Source organism: Sturnira hondurensis, unplaced genomic scaffold (assembly GCF_014824575.4).
Source record: "Sturnira hondurensis isolate 20B ecotype Veracruz unplaced genomic scaffold, ASM1482457v3 Scaffold0020237, whole genome shotgun sequence".
In the NCBI taxonomy this organism is placed as follows: Eukaryota; Metazoa; Chordata; class Mammalia; order Chiroptera; family Phyllostomidae; genus Sturnira; species Sturnira hondurensis.
In genome coordinates this window covers 8549240-8567585 of record NW_028092868.1, presented here as the reverse complement: position 1 = coordinate 8567585, position 18346 = coordinate 8549240, and the positions used below count along the sequence as shown (strand labels likewise).

At 46.4% G+C, this 18346-nt stretch overlaps 1 protein-coding gene across 1 annotated transcript in view; it reads left to right on the top strand.

Annotated features, from left to right (window-relative positions):
• IRS1 (insulin receptor substrate 1) overlaps window positions 1-15650 on the top strand; it is a 57727-nt gene extending 42077 nt beyond the window's left edge. The window contains exon 2 of the mRNA XM_037029276.1: window positions 11135-15650. The gene's annotated coding sequence lies outside the window, so the exon portion shown is untranslated. The remainder of the gene's footprint in view (window positions 1-11134) is intronic.
• The last annotated feature ends 2696 nt before the right edge of the window (window positions 15651-18346 follow it).

Sequence of the window (18346 nt, the reverse complement as noted above, 5' to 3'; positions counted from 1 at the left end):
CTTCCAAGGTGGCTCTTTATTTCATAAAGTAAAAACAAAATGAAAAAAGAAAAACCCCTAGGAAACAGTGTTCTGACTTAGAAGTAATCCCTTGGAGAGCATGGTAGTGGACTAATTGTTAAGATTTGACTATTGCAACAGAGGGGACCGACTCCTTCGGTTTTTTTTTTCTCTAAGAGATTTGAGGGCACCAAGTGTGACAAATAGTCACTAGTAACCTAAGTCAAATGTCTTTTATTCACAATGTCCTTCTCTTGTCTCACTGAGTTTCTTGCAAATGATCTCGAAGACTAGCTGCTATTTTCTCCATTTTATTCAATTGCAGAGGCAGATGAGATCGAATGACTTGTCCAAGACCGTAGAGAAACTCCTGGCTAAGGTGGACAAAGCACACACCTCAGGTGGAGCGATAACGTGTATCTCCCTGCGGGGCTGGTGTCTTTCCCACGGTCACAGCAGGTAGAGCAGCATCTCACCCAGCTGCTCTTCCTCCAGCTGGTGCCCGGTTCCCCCCCGTCTCTAGTCATCGCTTTTGCATTGCGTCCTGAAGGTTCCTTCGGGAAGGTTCCTGCTTTCCTCTGGAGGAGGGACATAGGGAAACATGGGCCAGGACTGGTTTGCCACATTAACTAGCAGAGGGAAGATTCCACGAGTGATACATTGGGAACGGCTGTGAGCCAGGGGAGGCACCTGTAGGGAGTCTGAAGCCATGGGTGACGGTGGGTCAGAAATCCAGGGAGGGCTCAGAACAGGAGTTTCTCTTCCTTCACATCCTTCCCTGAAACTGGCGTGGACCCTAGAAACAGTGGACAAGCGTGTTTGGTGGCTTCTTATATTTCCTCAGCTAAAGGCAATAGCTGGGGAGTATGGTTTCTCAGCCTCAGCGGCATGGACATCTGGGCCAGGTGGGTCCTTTTGCAGGTGGCCTTTGTGTGTGCTGTAGGATGCAGTGGTACCCTGGTGGTGCCAATAGCACCTCCCTCACCCTCCCCACCAGCCAGCCCCAGCTGCAATGCCCAGAAGTGTTTCCAGGCATCGCCTTGACGGGAGACATTTTTGCTTCCCATGCACACTAAGAACCTCCTGCTCTAGAGAGTGAGCGAAATGCTCAGAGGCTGAGCGAGCACGTTTCAGCTGAGGTCCAGGTGGCTCCTGCGTGGCACTGCAGTGGGCCCGGGGGTCACCTTCACAGGCCCCTCAGGGTGACTGGTGAGTATTCCCAGGAAGGATCGCCTAGTCAAGGGTTGTCACCACCTCTTGATTAAGCGTTTGGGACAACTGTCCTCAGGACACTTCTGGTTGAGCCAGGTGACCAGCTCTGCACCCCAGTAACGTGATGCATCCTAATTCAGCACACTGCAATCAGTCAGTTGGGGAACTTTCCAGAAAACGTCACTTCCCAAATTAAAAAGGAGAGGGCTGAGATATCAGGTAATGGAGAAAAGAGAGAGGAACAGGAGCAAAGTGAAAGTGAGACCTGAGAGATGAAAGCGAAGGACCAGGAGCGCGGGGGTTCGTGGGTGAAGGGTTAACCCCCTCCTTAGACAACTGGAAGAATTTTGACTTCTTATTTGAGACAATAAAGAAGCGTTTGCAGTTAGTTAGAAACCTGCCCCATTGTCTGCCTCAAATACCTTAGAGACGCAGGCAGTGTACACGTTGTCGATTATTTCAGATTATCTTCGCCATCTCTTCCCTCCTCGTCCAGCTGCCAACGATTAAACGTGAGCATCTGGCGGCAATTTCGGTTTGTCGTCGAGTTACTGAGGCAGCGTTCACTGGCGGTGTCACACTGCTGCTCGGTTTCTTCGGATGAGAGACTGGGAAAAGAATTCGAAAACAAAAGCCACCCAGTTCCTCCCCCATCAATTAGAAACATGCTTTAGGACTGAAAACAGGGCACAGGAATTTCACCGAACATCCTTTTAAGCCTCACCAGGAGAATTCTTTGTAAATTCTTTCATGCGGCATCGTAAGTCTTTTGTTAGCTGCCTGGAAAGGGTGGGTAGCTGGGCGTCAGGCATCTGATTTCTTCTGGGAGAGCCATCAACGTGGCCTGTCCACGATGACCCTGTAGATGACAATATTTTAAGAGCTGCTCAAAGATACGCTCATGCTATCCATCCTAATATTTAATCCATGCTGGTCTTCTTGCAGGTGGGTGGGTCTTTTTCTAAAATCATATCACAGGGTTCTATTTTTACCTTTACCAGCACAACTTTTTGTTCTGGCCTTTTCTTCATACCTACCTTCTCTCTGAAACGATTTTGTCTCACTTCCCCAGACACATGCCTGTCCGGGCTTCAGCTTTACTCCTTTGCTGGACCTGGTCTCTGGCATCATTCTTGCTTCCTAGTTCCATCAGGGCGTTTTAGGTTGGTAGGTATTCAGTATCCAGGGAAGTTATGAGATCTGAGGACTTCTCCTTCTCAGGAAGAGGAGTTACAAAACAATGATAAGAACTTTTCAGGTATTATCAGCGACAACCCTGTTTACCCCATGTTACAGATGAAAATGTGGCGATTTATGAGTGTTAGTCCCTTGCCCAAAGTCACAGAGAAAAGAACGATGAACGAAGAGATCATCTAAGTTCTTAGCCTCCTTTTAAATTTTCACTTGGACATAAGTTTTGAGTCAAAATTGGTCAGTTTTTAAAAACCGTAATAGCCATGTAGTAGCTTCGTCTTCATTCTCAAAATAAGCTGTCTTTCTGTGTTACATTTTCAAATTCAGAATTGCATACGCATTACTCACGTGCCACTCAGGGTGCGGCGATGCCAGGGAAGCACACATTTCTTTCATTACTTTATTGCAAGCAGCGTTACAGCTTAGCTTTAATGTAACCCAGTTCAATGGAGGTCTCACCTGTGGCCTTCTGTAATCTGTGATGGATGGTCCAGATTCCCATCCCCCTGAACACTGGACTTTTGTTTAAGAAGTGCTCTCAAGGCCCAGGAGTCTTTTTTTTTTTAATTTATTTAAGTATTGTTCAAGTACACTTTTCTGTCTTATACTCCCACCCCAACCCACCCCCTCCAACAAACAATCCAGAAGTCTTTATGACTTGCATTTCTTCAACAAGAATTCTTAAGGTAGAACAAAAGAGAACTGTGGGTTGAATGCATTTGAAATATGCCGCCCTATACTTATACATTTATGACCAGTTTCAGTTGGTTTCGGGGAGTGTTCTTTTATTATTTAGACCATTTAAAAAAAAAAAAAAACAAAAGAAAGAACAGCTCCCTTAACTTCAAAGAATCCTGGATTGAATTCTTCCCCACATTTTCCTCTTGGGCTTGATTCTCTGAGCAACAAGGCAGACACAGGTGAACACCTTTTTGTGTGTGATCCCTGATCCTGGTTTGCAGGGGACGTTCACTAGGTGTGCGTAGTAGGGAAAGTCTTCTGCTGAGCTGGGGCTTCCCAGGGACGGTTGGGACTGGTTCTGTCCTCCGTTGGACCAGTTTAACCACCAGAGAACCTACAGGAAGGTGGTCGGGGCCACACAGCCGAGGTACCTCGTGGCTCCTTGTAAAGATGCTTGTTCAGTTCAGTACATTTTTCTTGCATTACCCAATTCTTCCATAAAGTCAACCACAACCCATATTATCGGGGACTCCAGCTAAAACTTGTGGTGAGTAGGAAATAGATTAAACATAGGTTTTCCCTTTTCTCCAGCTGCCAAAAGTGATGTCAGCGATGTTAATGACCCTTACCTCAGCCCGCTGCAAGACGCAGGGCCTCAGTGCCAACGCTGTTCTCTCTCCTCTGGTTCCCGGGCGATCTAGGAAAAGTTGGTGATGGCTGATAAGAAACAATTGGGGAACGAGACCCTGGCTCAAACGTAAAGTCAGGCACTTGCTTTCGTGCAGTGATTTGTGCCACGATTCCAGGGAGAGAGCAGAGAATACAAACTTTATTTAGGGTTGAACAGAAAAGGTAAAGGCAATGGGACTTGGTCTGCTTGGTTTCCTTTTGCCTAATTGCAGAACCGGTATCGCAAACAGCTCTTACCACCTTTTACATCACGTTGTAAACTGAAGTTGTGATTTTCATTTCACCCTACTGGTTTGTGTCAAAGTCCAGGCCGATAAAGCCTATATCCTGTGTTCCTGAACATCACCAAAAAAAAAAAAGGCTGATATGAAATCACAATATAAACCTTCTGAAGTGGACTGTGGTCCCTCTGAGGGAGGAGACCGCAAAAACAGCTCCCGTGAAAACCGAAGACAGACGGACTTTTATGACTTTCTTACGCAGGTAGGGAAGACGGTATCATATTACCTCCGTGTCTTTTGAGTCCCAGGTTTATTTGGGTTGAGCTCTGTGAAAATTAAAGCTTCCTGGCCCACAGCACATGTGGTACTTGAACTGTGGGGGGCTTGTTTTTCCCACCTCCTTTACATTGACTCTTGTATATACAGGGATTTATGATGATTTTGGTAGAAGAGTGATTTGAGACAGTTTGATATCCTTTGGGAGGGGCTACTATAGGTATCGACGCCCATTTGCTTTACCTTTTCACGATCTTTCATTTTACCAGCATGCTCCCTGTTAGGAAAAAGAGTAGGAAATCACTAAAGTGAATATCCTTTGGCTCCAAAGATTTCTGGATGTTTGTTCCGATTTTTCTTAATATATCATTGACAGTATACATTCAGTTGTTGAGAACCATATGCTGTGGTTGCTGTTTTAATCTGTCTTCCCCGTAAGTCCCTCATGCTCTGGAAAAGTCTCCAGACCCTCCTCCAGCCGTGGCTGCTGGGGAGGGAGAAATGCACAGGCTCACCGCATTGCCCCCAGTGCAGGACGGCAGCGGGAGCCCACGGCCTTGAGGTGGTGGATGGTCTCTCCTCAGCCACGCCCTCTCCTTTTCCCTTTTCGTAATACGTGTGCCTTTCTTCCCTGGTGGTCTCCTGAAGTCACCCGCCCTGCCAGAAGGTCTTTCACTGGGACAAAGGGGGAACTGGAGCGAGCTGGCCTCTCACATGTTGGCAGCGCTGCCTGAATTTTCTTCCCTGGCAACGCTGCGCACGGGAAGGGCCGGCCAGCAACCTTGCTATTTGCGCCACCCCTCTCCCATGTGACTGGCACCAGGCAAAAGTGCTATTTAAGCAGCCCTGCTGGCTTGGCTGGCCTGTTACCCTTTGCCATTTACGACCATGAAACCGAGCCTTTCCAGCTCACTTCTGGCCCGTTTTAAACCACGTTCGTTTCCTTCCCTTAGCGAAAATGGCTTTCACCTTTCAACATAAAGTAGCCAACGTCTTGGTGTTACCTCGAACTTTAGTTCTTGAGTTGAATCCTTACTTGGGAGGCATATGAGTGCGTGTATGTGGAGGCTGTGGTCCTCAGGCTTCCAAGCAGAATGCCTCCTTGCACTTAGGTCTGCCCTTTCCCAGAGTCCCAGCGTGCCCGCCCTGCCCAGCTGTACCTCGTGCAAAGCAGAGGTTCTCCCAGGTCCCAACCTGGAGCTCCGTGGGTTGAGCTTTTCTTTCCTTTGCCCTTGGTTGACTCCCATGTCTGACAGAGCCGGGCTGGTTGTGCTGCTTCCTCCCAAAGTGCTGGGAACCCCTTTCACGTGGGGTTTCACAGTCCGTCACACGGGCCACTGTCCTCATGTACCCACCTGAGATGGCGTGGCTGTGAATGTTAAAACGAGGGACACCCACGCACTACCAGAACTACAACTATATATGACACCGATGATTTAAGAAAAACCCCAACATTCGGCCCATTTGCGAGATTTCAGGTATGCTTAAAAACGGTACTTTTGCAGTGTTTAATAAGGTGTTTTGTTACTGCGTAAGCCATCCAAAAGACTTGATCAGCTCTGAATTGGTGGCTCTGTGAATGAGCTGCAGGAACATCAGGGAGGCAGCAGAAGAAACGAACTGGGGTCGTGCAGTGGTACGAAGTTGGATATAATGGTGTGAAATAAGACATCAGCAGGCCCGGGAAGACCGGCCGTGGAGAGGGGTATGTCCAAGGTGCGGTGCTCGGCATTCGGCAAAGGCAGTGCCAACTGCCCGCCGATGTCTGCTTTTACGTCCTTTCCACCTTTTTTCCCTCCTGGTTCCTTCCAGTACATGGCCTGTTCCACTCCTTTAAGGATTTCAGCTTTTGGAAAGGAAAGCCGGGAAGCCAGAGGCTTTTTCTATTCTTGCACCACGATGCTTCTGCCCCTGCACCATGAACAGGGAGTGTGGGAAAGGGATAGAATACGTAGAAGGCTTAAAAACTTGGTGAACGGTTCATATATTTTTTCATCACAGATTTTTTTTTAAGAATGGGAAAAGCTCTAAACATGATCAAAATATTATTCTCCTCTCCTGTTTAAACATTTATTATTATTCCATAATGTATATGCAAGAATTTTTCTGTGTGATACTCAAGAATGTTTTTTAGGGCACGGCTGTTTATATTAAGAGAAAGAAAAAATATGCTGTTTTGACACATTTCTTTAAGTGGAGGAATTTATTTATATGAATTTTTCTAGTTGAATCAACAATATGAGGTTTCAAACAATGATCTCCATTGAAGAAGTCATTACTGTAGTCTTTCTTTTCTTTTTTCCTGCATCGTTGGATGAGGAAGACTTCCCTTCTGGCCCCATGTTAGTTATACGACCATAGCCAAGCAACTTAACAATATTCCACTGCTGTTTCTTAGTAAAAGCACAGACTGCTGGTAAGGCTCTAACCAAGTATTTATAATTATGTTCACTTGACCCAACAAATTGGCAGGAAGTTCCAAGGCATTTAAACACAAGAGAGAAACTTTTAACCAATGGCCGTGATTAAGAGCGCATTGCTGGGCGGGTGCGACCCTGCTATGGTCCGTGTATTGTGACCTGGTGCTCTTTTCAGCTGCTTTCACAGGGAAGACTAATCAGGAGGCTGACAGTGTGAAAGGCAGCCAAAGCTTTGTTTGTTTTTCAGCTTTAGCCCGCCTGGTTTAAGTGGGTCGACTCCAGGAGATGTAAATTCCTGCCGGATGCAATAAGGCAATAAGCCATAGGTGTCAAGGAGCATTGCTCAAGTGTTGACTTATTTGATAATGCTTTAAAAATTACATTTTTCATTACTGGCAATGGGATTGGGTGGGTTTTATCTTACGAGGAGACACACAGAAGGATACAGTAGATGCTGATGTGGTGATAAAATTTTGTCAAAATGTAATTTCCTGTGGCCAAATCTCGTGACAGGTGCATCATATTTCTGAGTTCCCAAGTTATTCCCCAGTGATGTAACCAGAGAGAATGTATCACAGGAGCGTTGTCGCCATTTGATATTTGTACAGCTCTTCTCCAAGGAAACGTTTGGGGTTTTTTTTGTGTGTCCAAGTTATGTGTGTTACAAATGAGTTTTTGTATTTGTAAAACAGTGTAGCGATCGTCACCTGGTGTGGTTGATGGGAGTCTGTTGCAGTTGTGTATATAAAGGACGTTGAACTTGTAAACCCTCATCTTCTTTGTTAGTGCATCGCATAATCTTTATCACTGCATTTTTATTTGTCACTCAACACGTTTGTTGCATTAAATGACTGCAGGAGCCTAGTATGAGTATTGCTTTTTAAAAAACCCACAAATACCTAAATTACAAAAATGTACAATCTGCATCTCTGCTTCTGTTCCAGTGAGTTCTTTGTTCAAGCTCAGCCCCTCTTGATTGCATGCGTATAGAAGTGAGGGTATTGGCAGATGAATTGAAGTCATGAAGCACATGCTAAGGTTTGTCCGTAATGGTGTGAGAGTCCCTTTCCAGTAAAACTCATCAGAGCAATTGTGAACAGCTCTGTTTGGGAACTTTAGTCTTGGAGTCTTTTGGCTCCAGATAATAACTCTCTGGGAACCATTACCCAGCTTAATCAGCCCTTTTATTCACCATATTTGGCTCTCAGAGCTTTTTGGCTGTCTCCAGAGATCAAATGGGCCCTCCGAGGGCCAAGACTGGCTGCTATAGTGACCATTCAAAAGCAGGCACCCAAGGCTGAGCAGGCAGTCACAACAAAGAAATGGGGACCTGAGGAGGCATTCCAAAAATGCCCCGAACGGTGGCCGCATGATTGGAATAAGCACCACACCAAGGTGGCTGGAGGGAAGGACAGTTCTCACTGAGGGGTGTCCGTTAAAAATCCGTGTCATTACCCTGTAGTGAAACTTCATGTGTGTTTATACACATGCACGCACACATGCACCCCCTGTACAAAGATACACAGATGGGAACATCAGGTGTTCCTTGTAGCTTTTGTTGGACCTCTATTGCCTGTTTTTCTTGCTCTCCATTCCCATTCCCTTCCCGTCAGGGTCACCACCCGGGTGCTGTCAGTTTTGCGTGGACTCCTAAGTTGACGGCATCAATAAGGTACCCTTAGTGGCTGAGACATGTGTTGATCGGTGGAATTGATAGAGCCTTTTATTCCTCCCTTTTGAAACATACATGCCTGTGGGAAAGTTCAGGGGGCAACTTGCAAGTGCCCCAAAGTGGCAGATTTCCACATCTGGTGGAGCTGTAGATTTCTCCCTTGCCAGGGGGCTCCCAGACTCCTCCCACCTGCATCCCTGCCGGTTGTCACATGCGATGCCACAACTGGATGCAGTTTGTCACTCGGCCCTTGGGGAGGAGAGCCCAATGTAAAGTAACATTTGGCCTTCATTTCACATTCAGCAGTTGGTGGGTCTCTGCCCTTGAATCGAGTGTGGCCTTCCCATCTCATTTGAGGCCCAGAGCCAGGGATCTGTGCTGGTTAAGCTGTATCTGCACAGCCTGGTAGGAACGTTCGGACAGATTGCAATATGAATTCAGGAGAAACTTGACACCAACTAAGAGATCTGCAGACTGTTGGGGGGGGTGGAGAGGTTGAGAGGATGGGCTAGCCTATCCTTTGTAGGAACCATGCAATGCCACTTTCGTCTCTCTGGCCATGAAGGGAAACGCCTGGGATGCTCTTGTGTTTTTATGTGTTGTCTCCATGTCAAATCTTTATGTATAAGGAAATAAAGAGGCTGTTTGTTTACCCGTTGTTTAGGCACAGAGTTAATATTTTAAAATGATCAGACATCTCCTCATAATACTAGAGTTCTCATTCGGTAAATTTTGTCTCCCCTGAGCCATTATGTAAATAGCGAATACCGTGCCAGCCATACCCTCCTTCAAGAGGAGAGAGAGAAGGAAAAAAAAGTCAAAATGTTCCACATTTTCCCTGAGTGAGTTTTGGAATCCACCACTGTCCTTGCAGCTGACGTGGGTTATCACTGAGCACTCTGATTATCCCACAAAGCATGTCCTTGTTGTCCCTCTACAGGTGCCCTGACCTGTCCAGGCTCTTCACCATCTGCCCCAGCCCGCACCCGCACACTCGACTCCCTCTCCTTTTTCCAGCTGCCCTGTGCTCCCACAAGGCCACGTTCGTCCCTGGCCCCGCCCCCTGGCAGCACTCTGGTCACCCAGGGCCTCGTTTTATTAGGTGCTGTCCGTGGGCCTGTGCTTGGTCCCGGTCATTCCTTCAGCTCACACTTAGCGAGTACCCACCATGTGCTGGCCCCTGTGCTAAGCTCTGGACATGCAACACGGGAGCAGCGTAAACACAGCCCTGTTTCCACCCCCCAACCTGTTTGTTCTTCCAAACCAAGCCAGGTAGCTCCCTTCTGTTCCTAGCTGGGACTATCCTTTCCCTCCTTCGTGTATCTAGAGCACAGGAGGCAGACACAAGGCCTGCAGGCCAAATCCGACCCTCCACCTGTTCTATCCGGCCCGGCACCTCGTTTCTACCCAGCGGCAGTGCCGAGCCCCTTGACCCTAGTTGAGGAGTCATTACATCCATACAGCCCTGAAATGACATTCAGCCCTTGGAAGGCAACCTCGAGGCTGATGTGGCCCCCGGTGAAAGTGGGTTTGACACCCTGCTCTAGAGCTTCCTTCCAGTGCTTCTGTCGTGGAATTCACCCCTTCCCACCTGCATTCTGTCCATGAGCAGGAACTCTCCTTCCTTCCTAGACTTTCTACAGAGCAGGGCCTGCAGCAGAGTTTGACTTTGTGTTCTCCATTGTGTTTGATTCAGCCGTTTGACTAATTCAGTGTGGGTCTATTGACTAACTGCTATCTTCAGGACACTCTAGAAATATGGATATGTATAGAGAACTTTTCAATGATGAAAAAAATAGACCTCAGAAGGACTCTCTTGCCCTGACTGGTGTGGCTCAGTTGGTTGGGTGTCGTCTCACAAAGCAAAAGGTCACTGGTTTGATTCCCAGCCAGGGCACATGCCTGGGTTGAGGGGTCGATCCCCAGTCAGGGTGTGTATAAAAGGCAACTGATCAATGTTTCTCTCTTACATCGACATTTTTCTACCTGTCTTTCTCCTTCCCTTCCCCTCTCTCTAAAGATAAATAAGTTTTTAAAAGACTCTAATGTTGATACTTGAGAGCCACAGAGGCTTCATGAGGTTGAAGAGGTGGGTTGGGTCCCCCTAGAAGGGGTCATGCCCCCTGAGAGCTGCCTTTTTGAACTGCATAAAAGAAACGTGCTTCCGCCAGAATAACTTATTTCTAATAAACCTAAATGGAAATCCTTTTTTTTATTATTAATTTAATGATTAACTTGGTCTGCTTTGCTTCGGCTTCCTTTTGTAACCTAAAGTTTTCACATCAAGCAATGGCACATTAAAAAACAATTTTAGGTTTTGTAATGTTAAGCCTTGCAACGGGAACTTCTAAAATATGCAGGTGACTTTTAACCAGAAGCAGATTCGGTGTAGCCTGACTATACGCCTGCGTGTCCTGGTCTGTCGCGGTGTCACCCAGCACCCGCAGTGGCCATTTTTGTCTGGGTCACAAGAACATCAAAGCGCCGCGTGTTTTTGCGTTGCTGAGGCCCTGAAACCTCCAAATCACATCGATTTGTTTGCTGACTTAATATTGACTATTTTGAGTTTGTGATTGCTTTGGACTCTTGCATTTTGAAGGGAAAAAAAAAGAAGTCAAATACAGTCTGTTGATTTTATTTTAGCACACAGTACTGTGTGTGCCCATGACTCCGGTTTATCTGGTAGGTCCCCCTTTTAAAGCCAAACCCTGACGAGGTGGTTTTGAGATGACTGTGTTGATGAGTTCTTCCTTTTTTCTCTTTCCCAGAATGAAGACCTAAATGACCTCAGCGAATCCTCCTCTAACTCATGGGTACCCAGACTCGAACTCTTTCATGATTCACAACCAGGACCTCACATCTCCCTCCTCAGTAGATGGTACGATGCACCCATTTCAGTTTGTTTACTTCACAAACCCTCAGGAGTCCATTGACTGAACTGCATGTTCTTAATTGTGCCAAGCAAAAAAAGCACTGTGACACCGGGACAATGAGTCTGCATATAAACGTCATTTTCACCCGTCGGGACTTAGCCGGCCACAGGAGCCGAAGTGCCCACCACCACACCACGAGAGAATGGGTTTCCTCTCCTTGCGTCTACGAGATACGTTTCATCTGCTGCTGAAACTGTGCGCAACGAAGCCTCGTTGTAAATTATTTCACACAAAATGGTTTGCGTTGGATGGAGAGAGTATTAAATATTTAACATAGGTTTTGATTTATATGTGTCATTTTTTAATTAAAATGTAACTTTTCTTACAGCGCACATCTTTTTTCTTTTTTTTTTTTTTTTGGATGTGGAACTGAGGTATGCAATGTTCAGTTGTGAAGAGTGGAGCAAATGCTTAAAACAAGGTTAACGAGAGTAGACTGGGGTACAACCCTTGTTTTAAGATTGTAATTCAGAAAAATAATATAAGAATCATAGTGCCATAGACGGTTCTCAATTGTATAGTTATATCTGCTGATACTGTCTCATATAATATAGCCCTGATGTTGAGCTGAGATCCTTACAAGAATTGATCTTAATTTTGTATTTTTCCTGTAAGGCAATAGGTCATGCTAATGAAACTGAAGGAGGGTAGAGTCAGTCTGCTAGGTATTTTCAAGTGTCAGCTTACGATGGGCCACTGAATGGAAGCGAAGTTCTAAGAAGAGGAAATAAGAGTCTTCCATTGTACATACTGTACAGCAAAGGAGACATGGGAGGTCGCGTCACATCAAAAGCTGTCTTTGGAATGGACAATGTGGGTGTTTGTAAATTCTGGAGATTTCTTTCTATTCATAATAAACTAGAGACTGTTGGTCCTTTCTTTGCCCCTCCCCCCACTTCTGCCAGCCTCCCGCTGCATTGGCCCATTTCCTTCTGTGCACACACCAGGGTGTTTTGTTCTCTGCGCCGTCTTGACAAAGATGGGGAGAAAGGCGGGTGCTTGTCTTTAGCTTCTCACCAGGAATTAAAATCCCAGAAGGTGGTGGGGCTTTTTGTTTGTTTGTTTTTGTTTTTAAATCGTGACCAGGACTACATGTCAATTTCTTTAAGAGCTTGTCTCATGCTTTCTGAGAACTTCCCCTATTCCATTCCCTAACTGAATGTCATTTGGCCCATTTGGGTGCTAGCCTATTAGTGATTAGTTAGTAAAACTCAGTGCACAGCGAGCCCTTCCAGGCTCCATGAGCAGCTACTGAAATATCTAGCCAGCAGTGAAAATATTAATTTTCTCTTGGGAAGTACCCACGTCTTGGAATTTTTTCCTTGTGAAAAAGAAGTGGCAGTGGACGTACTCAAAAATACTGCCCACAGAGTTTTTTAAAACTTTTTTACCAGGAGACTTCCTATAAGTTAAGTGAATCAACGCCAATGTCAGGCTCCCTCCTAGCCTGTGACAACTCTGTATCAGAACTTCCCAGTACTGCTATTGAAGGAGCAACATTTCATGTCTCTGCAGAGTTGTGCTTCCCGGGAAGAGATGAGGCTAAAGGAAGGGGCCAGGGTTGGAGGTGCATTGCAGTGGCTGCTGCCCCCCGGGTCCCGGCTGGGGAACCCCTGCTCTGCTCAAAGGGAGCAGAGACAGGCAACCCCTCTCGCTGCTGAGGCCCGGGTTCCTGTTGATTCAACTGGATGACGTGTGCTTCCCAGGCTGTTGTGTAATGTTCATTGTTGCAGATTCTAATCATCTGCATGCTCATCAGTTTCTAAGATAACTCGGTCCATAGTCATAAGAATCCATTGTTTTCAAGGAACTTGCTGAAGGACATCATTTCCTATTAGAAGAGAAGACTACCAATGGGAAAAAAATCAGATTGAAAGGGATTTTTAAAAGCCGTTTATGAAAAACACTTTGTTGATCAAACAAACTGCCATTTTTCAAGTATTCTGACTCATACTCTTGCTAGTAGTGTGGAAGAGCAAGCTGTCCTGCACTCTCCCATCGAGGACTTAAGTAGCTAAACAAATCCGTGAACAAACTCAGCCCCAGTTAGTGTCCTGTAAAGCTGGTTATTGTTACTCAAGGAATCTAAACTCTGAATGCTTCTTACCAAGATACCTCTGTGTATGGAATGATCAGCGTGTATTGGTTGAGAACAGAAATGAACAGACTGGAAAAATCCATCTCTTGGTTTTGATTTCTCTGATGTTTTGTTCAGCTACATAGCATAAGGGTAGAAATTCTTACCTAAGCTGCTTCCAGTGGTCCCTGAGCTGGGTTGGGTGGTGGTTTCTAGCTCTCCTGATTTAAAACTGGAGGTTGCTGGTGTCTAGGGCAAAGAGCTGATCCACGAAGGGCTGATCCTGAGCAGCGTCAGCTGCTGAGTCCTCGTGTTCAGTTCCTGTTGAGGAGACTTGACTTGACAGGCTCTGGTCAGCCTGTAAGTCAGTGGCTTTTTCTTCAGGAGACCAGCCTTTCCCAGCATTCTTTTTTAGAGACTTAGGCCGAGTTTAAAATTTTTCTTTAGTGGAAAGAACAACTATAGTTCATGACTCTGATGGTATCTTTGTTATGGTTTTAAGGAAAAGGCCCTAGAAGCAGCTACAAGTGAGGAGAATCCATTAATGATCAACTGCCCAAGTCAACAGTGACAGATCAGTACTGATGTTACCCTGGTGGCTATTTCTTGGTACCTTTCAAAGGTCAGGGACTCTCTTGCCCAACCTAGGTTACCTGCAGAAATGGATTTACAAAAAGTCATCTAGCCAGAGGGAGAGATCTTTGACCTTTCCTTCCCCGGCTATTGTCTCCCAGCTAGCTGTCTTTTACATTTGAGACAGGGTGTTAAGAAATGACCTTGCTATACTGGAAGAAACTGAATCGGGCAATCCTGAAGCCCTGTTTCGTTCCTGAAGTCAACACGCCACGCGGTTGAAAGTTTTACTTCTATTCACCAGAGGTGGTTCAAAGACGGGGCAAGGGAGCTCACGGTCCATCGACACAAACGGAGCCATGCAAAGCGGGAGAGATGTGGTGGGCTCTGACTGCTTTGGCAGCACTCTGCGGGTCAGTCCATCACAGGAGGCGGTGTTGGAACCCCAGGCACCGTGGGAATGAAGACCTTGACTGGGGAGAGACAGCACCCTTTGGAAAGGCATGTGAAGGAGGATGGATGGGAGCCAAAAATGAAATCGCTTCTTTGCAGTGACTTCACAGGGGAGGTAAGGGTGCCTAGGATGACAAGAATGTTAGCGATGAGGCTGCGTGCGTGTAGGCTGCTGAGAAGCTGCAGAGGGAGAAGGAAGCATGCACTGTGAGGGATATGAAGACATGTGACCTGGCCAAAGCTAAGGCGGAGACCTCTGGTCTGTGACCTTAGTTGGGAAGAGCACAAACGACCTTCTCGTAGTCGGTAGAACATCAAGGGCTGAACACAGGTGCCTGTGGTCATTCCCAAGGCCAAGGCAGAGAAAAACCTTGGAGGTCCTCCCATAGCTCCACAATCGGTCTCCTGAGTGTAGGCAGAGAATGTGTGGCTCAGAGGGCATGTCCTGGGTGTCCCTCTCTCCTTGTTACTGGAACACCAAGCAAGGGCCAGGAGGAGGCAGAAGGGTACTGGTGTTGTACCCAACTCCTAAAGCACTTCAGTCATAAGGAGCTTATTAGCTTAGAAGATTAGAAAATGTATGACTGAGCTGGAGAGTTGTCCCCCTTCCGTCGTTCGTTGATCAGCGGCATTTGGGATGTTTATATCAAGTGGTCTGGTGTTTCACACTTCTGCCATCCACCCTGCATTTCAGTCTCTCTTTGCCTCAGTGGTCCATCTCTCCACCGTTGACCAGTGTGCCACATGATGGGGTACGTTCGGTGAACCGGGAGACTTGTCTGTATTGTTAGAGACATCTGGTGAGGTTTTCTTTTTTAAAAACTTTTCTATTGGATTAAGAATGTAGTTCCTGGAACAATTTTTCTTACAAAACTCTTTACACCTCTTGGCTGCAGGGTGGGCCCAATGAAATACATATATATTTTTTCATTTATTGTATGTGCAGTTTGGTTTATCATCTAAGATGGTGGTGCTGCCCAAGGTGCTACTTCATCTGTGTACAAAAGGACCAATGCATGGTCTGTGTTGCTACCAAAACATTTACTGTATATATGTGTATACCATGTACTATGTATATATGTAATGGGTACCAGGCCGGGTATATATTTTTATTTAGAAGTGGTTCACTTTCCCAAGTTTTCTTTAGAGTGTTATGCTTATTTTTCAGTTTTTCTTCTCCCCTGATTCTGTCTGGTACTTAGAACTGTAGTGTCTTCATCGTTAATTAAAGAAAACTGTCTAAATGAATCCACGGATGTGAATGCTAGTGATCCTTAATGTCTTTGGTTATGGGACGTAAAACAGAAACTGCCAATTAAAACTTGCTGGGGCGTTTGATTGGGTCAAAGCAGTGTACGTCACTTCACATACTTTAATAAATGATTTTGGAACAGACAGGTTGGCTTCCCCCTGTCCCTCTTCTGCTGGCTTTCCATGGCCGACAGTGTACAAGGAAACGACTTCTGAAAATACGTTCGGCTACGGTGGCGGGTGGTGCAGTGGGAAGAGGGAGGGGGGAGGGACACGTGTTGTGTCGTGTTGTGTTGAGAGGCGCTAGAACAGCCTTGCCACCCTTCAGTGTGCACACAGGTCCTGGAAGAGCCAGTCAGCTGTAGGTTGCCCCCAAGGGGCTGGGGCGGGGCCTGCGTTTCCAACCAGCTGCTGGTCCTGGTCTGCCGGTGGCACTGAATGGCAAGGCCAGGGAACAGTGTTTCTCAGCCCTGGCTACAGGTTGGTATCCTCTGGTAGCTCTGAAACAACTCAGTGGCCAGGCCAGCTCCAGGGATGCTGATTTGCTTTGTCTGGGATGGGGCCTGGGCATGTGTCATTGCTGCTGCTGCTGCTGCCGCCGCCTCTTATGCCTTCCAGAAGATTCTGGTGCCAGCTCGGGGCTGAGAAGCACTGCAGGGAAGTGTTGCCCCAGTCTGCTCACTGGAGTCATTCACTAGAAATGCTGATTCCCTGAGCCGTCTGGGAATGCGTGTTTCTACAGAAGACTCTGATTTCTGTACTAGGGGAGCCTTTGAGGACATTTTACCGCTGGAAGGGATAGGACACTTACACTTTTTTCTTTGTATTGCGTTTATTGGGGTGATGAATTTTGAAAATAATAAACCATGTTGGCAATACAGAAGCAGCGAACTTACCTACTCCTCCCAAATTGAGCTTTGTTGCCTAAACAATTTACAAGACATAATTGATGTGTCTTAAATTGTTCAGACAAACTCAAGTGACTGAACATTTTGGAGAGTCAAGATTTTTTAATTTTTATTTCTCGATGAACGTCATGCCCCATTCTCTTCTCTGCCCTAATTTGGTGCTTCAGGCTGAGTGACTTCCTTCTCCCTGGCATCACAGATGACATTTTCATTGTTAAGGAGCGGCCCATAACGTGATGGAATAATGCTGATGTCATTATTTGACCTTCACTTTCTATTAGCTTCTTCCATTGTTAGTCTTGGAAAAACAAAACACACACCTGATGTTTCCCTCCCAGCAGTATTTCAAAGCAAATCACCATGTTGGCCTCTATTGAAATTACACACAAATATCACTAATTAGTATTAATTTGAGAGTAGTCTAGTTGAAATGAATTAATGGTGTAATTTATAGCATAATTGTCTTATTATCTTTACACATACACTGAAGCAAACTAGAGCAAGGACAACATTGTCAATAAAAGGTCTGCACGGATTTAATGGTCATCAAGAGTTGCAGTATTTCATTGATTCTATCACCACCGTCTGCGTTCATTCTAGATTGGCTGCGGCACACACATCAGTGAGCTCAGGTTATCCTTCCAGCACCCTAGAGGCAGAAACTACCGTTGTCCCTTCTTCCCCGATGGGCCAGCAGAGGAGAGGGGTGCTGTCTGCGGCCAAGTCTGAATTCTCAGACACCCTGCAAGTCTCCGGCTTCTAAGCACTCAAAAAAAATTACGGTCTGTCCATGAAAAACTACACCTCCAGCTGCCTGCGTTATTCATTTGCTGAGCAAATATGATCGATCTCACAGGAACCTGAGAGTAAACCTGTCCACCTTGTAACTTCCACCCTACAGAGTTACATTTATTTCTGTTCTTTATCTTTTTTGTCTAGTTCAGTTCATTTGTGTCCAAAGTCATGTTCTGGTTCCCTAATGTTTCGTTGTCTCAATCAGTGCCCCTCTTTTAGCAATGCAACCGAGAAAGTCAGCTTTATTTTAGGAACGCACAAGGGCTGGGGCGGTGGCGCGGGGAGCGGATGGGAAAGCCGTGTGGAATCCACATGCCTGTGTTTCTAACTGTCAGGTTTGACACATTATCTCCCATAAACTCTTGGAAATCGGCATTTACATTATCCATTCGACCACTAATGACTGGATGAATGACCAAGCTGGCAAAAACGTGGGCGGCGAGGAAGCCTGAGTTAGGAGCTGAACTGGAGACTGAGTCCCCACCGGAAGCGAAAGGGCAGCTGAGGCTCCAGTGCAGGGGTCTCCTCCCTGCGGGGGACGAAGAGGGGTCTTGTGTCCCTCCTGAGGTCCCTGGCTGGGTCTGAAAATTCAACTGACAAGCACATTCACAGGGGAGAAGCACATAAATCTGTTGAACAGAACATTTACTCGACACAAGAGCCTCATGAGGAGGAAATGAAGACCCCCCAATAGTTATTAGACCGGAGTGTTTTCACGCGAAGCTTGAGGATGAGGGAACGCACGTGGACAAACTCGATCGCCTAAGGAGCACGAGGGAAGCGCAGCCAGCCCGGGGAGGCATAACAAGTCGTGTTCCTCGGTCAGATTCTACTCCGAATTTCTTTGTCCTTAGAGATAAGAATGCTCCAGTCCTCCGGGCGTGTAGGGAGGGTGGCTCTCACGAGAGGGTTTTATGACCTGTGTCTGGGAGCAGTGTGGGGAGAAGGTCACAGTGACCTCCTTCTGCTGTTTTCTCAAATCCCTTCAGC